The sequence below is a fragment of the Trachinotus anak genome, unplaced genomic scaffold, assembly GCF_046630095.1.
Source record: "Trachinotus anak isolate AG129_WGS33_773 ecotype Australia unplaced genomic scaffold, CSIRO_AGI_Tana_v1 ptg000014l, whole genome shotgun sequence".
NCBI lineage: Eukaryota > Metazoa > Chordata > Actinopteri > Carangiformes > Carangidae > Trachinotus > Trachinotus anak.
Window position 1 is genome coordinate 7,686,442 of NW_027273865.1, and position 2,750 is coordinate 7,689,191.

A 2,750-nucleotide genomic window follows, 5' to 3' on the forward strand; every position below is an offset into this window, starting at 1 on the left:
TCAAATCTCTAAGATATTTAAGGTCTTTTATAGCACAATTACATAGTTAGAGTCCAATGGTCTTCAGAGTGAAAATTAAAAGATATTTTGTGCAGTGAAGCTCACTGCACCTAAACCACAGACTAATCTGACAGTGTTAACACACAATCTGACAGTAACACACAAGATTTGTATGACTACAACACATTTGTCCAGTCGCAATAAACCTCTTTACCCAGTTTCTTTTTTAAATCTAACCATCATTTCCCTGAAAACACTCATGCTTTAGATGTTCAACGATGTTGATAAATGTTTTTCCTGTATTCAGGAATACTGCAAGCATATTTTAATGGACAAGTACCAGGAAGTGTCTTTGACAAAAGATTTGACTATTGGCCACAGTATCCTAGTACTGAGAGTCTTGTGTTTGCAAATATTGACTCAACTGTCCCACGAGGGGAATGACAGGAATTTAGATTTAAGGAGTTCTTTTTTTTCTCAAATAAAAATGCCCTTTGTATTTCCTTTAACTCCTTGTCTTCAATTCAAATTAGGGGCTCGAGAAAACACTAGTTTGAAACTAAAAAGTGAAAACACAAATGTAGCAGCGAGTATGAACTCCATGGCCTTTTACCATGTCCTCACGCTGCATCTGTGTCCTGACACGGACCCAACCGTCTAACCGCATTTTGCCTTCTTGCACCCAGGGGAACATAAGGATCACATATGCCTTTGGCAGGAGTCCACGCCCACATTCCTCAGCTATGTGCTCACAAGTGCTTCTCTCTGCCCCCCCTCTCCCTCCTCCCTCCCTCTTCACTCTGACACCAAAACCTTGGCCCACATTGCAGTGCACTGTAAAGAAATGCAAACACAGATTTTTCCCCCGGACACAGGAGGACCTGAAACATAAAGTGTGCCACTAAGTTGAGTTTTCCAAACTCTCCTCAACACGCTACTGGCCAAACTGACAGTTACAGTACGCATGTAGATTACGTAGATTTGTCGAGTCTCTGGGATGGGATTCATTTTAGCTACAGCAACCAGATGCTGAAACTCATTTCACAAAAATTCTCCTCAATGTGAAATGCAGCCCTGTAGGAAAGAGCAGGAGAAAAAATGATAAAGAAAAAGATCTGAGCTCTGGAATGGGTCTTGACTGCAACCCTCTTTAGCCAGAGCTTTTTACGAGACTAGTCCCCAGTGGCTTGTCTAGTTAAAGGTTATCTTTTACTTACAAGTCAAAGTCAAAGACAGTGGGGTCCAGAGAGGCGGTGCAGTTTGCTGCCGGGGTGACTGGGTTCAGTGGTAGGGGGTGCATGGTGCGGAATGTGGCTGTAAGGAAAAGCCAGGAGGAATCATTATAGGGAAGAAATGAGACGCCAGAACTGGGAGTACAGCACATGAGTAGAGAATTTTCAGTCTTTTATAAAACAAGCCTCTGCACATGGCTTAAATCTCCTGTTCTGGGATCCTTTATCCTCCTGTGACAATGTGTACTTTCCAGTTTCTAAGTGGGGAGACTGAATGGAAGACGAAGGCGAAGAATATACTTATTTTACTCTGCATTTTCAGATTATGGGATAATGGGTTCAATGGCTTTTTTTTTTTACCATCTAGCTCCCGACTTGTTAATTCTTCTATTACAAATGTAGTTAGTGCTACTATAGGTCAGCTCCTCCCACACTTATGAACAGACTTTTATAACGCAGCATGAGACCTGGAAATGTCAGTTGTCTTATTACTTGGGACAAAAATGTGACCTCTGGCCAGACAGCCTGCTAATCATGTCCTCCCAGGTCAGAGACAGTTTGGGTATTAGGGTACCATGCTCAGAGCTAGAGAAGTAATATGTAATATGTGAAACTATAAATCAACAACTGACTGCTCTGCAGGCAAGAATCATTGGTTAATCAAGCTCAGAGCTTTCTTCCTCATAGATGAGGAAAAAAGTAGTAGCTAGCATGTTAGCTTAGTTTAAGCTAGTTAAATTAGTATAGCTAAATGTGTATAAATAAAAACATTGAGGCGGGTAATCATTATTTTTTACATATTTACATTTCAGGCCCATCTACCTTAGTCAGACTTAAGTCACAAATTTGAGGACTTGAGACCTAAGGCTTGACCAACGCTAATAAAACACTAGACCTGACTTTGACTTTGTGTTCATGACTTCAGACTTGACTTAAACTTGAGACAGATGACTCAAATGGACTTGACTAGACCAAAGAATTCTACACATTAAAGGAAGTGATGAAAGATTCCTGGACCTGCACCAAGGTTATCAGTAAGGTTTATAAGGTGTGAGCAGCTGCAACAGTTTCGTTAATGTTGAAAGTAAAATTAAACTTCTCATGACCACTGTCTTCTAACTGATCGAAATGTGAAAACTGGGGCCTATCATCAGAATTTCGTAAAACTTGACTTGTGACTTGCGTGATCTGAGCAATGACTCGACTTGACTTGCTTCACTCTCAACACTGTAACCTGGGACGTTCTTGAGACTTGAAGGTGTGACTTATTCCCATCTCAGCTCCTGAAACAGAAGTTATTCTTTCCCACCCACTGACATTTTTAACAACTAATTAGTTTATTTATAAGTAGCAAAATAATATAGACTCAAAGAACCACTCATTACCTTTCAAGCTCATTTCATTGTCTTATGTCGATTATGTTGACCTGCCTCTAAGACACGTTTGTACCAAACCAAAACCCCAAGGTGCTCATATCAACTTCCTCTGCACCTTTCTCATTGTTGAATCAGACACATC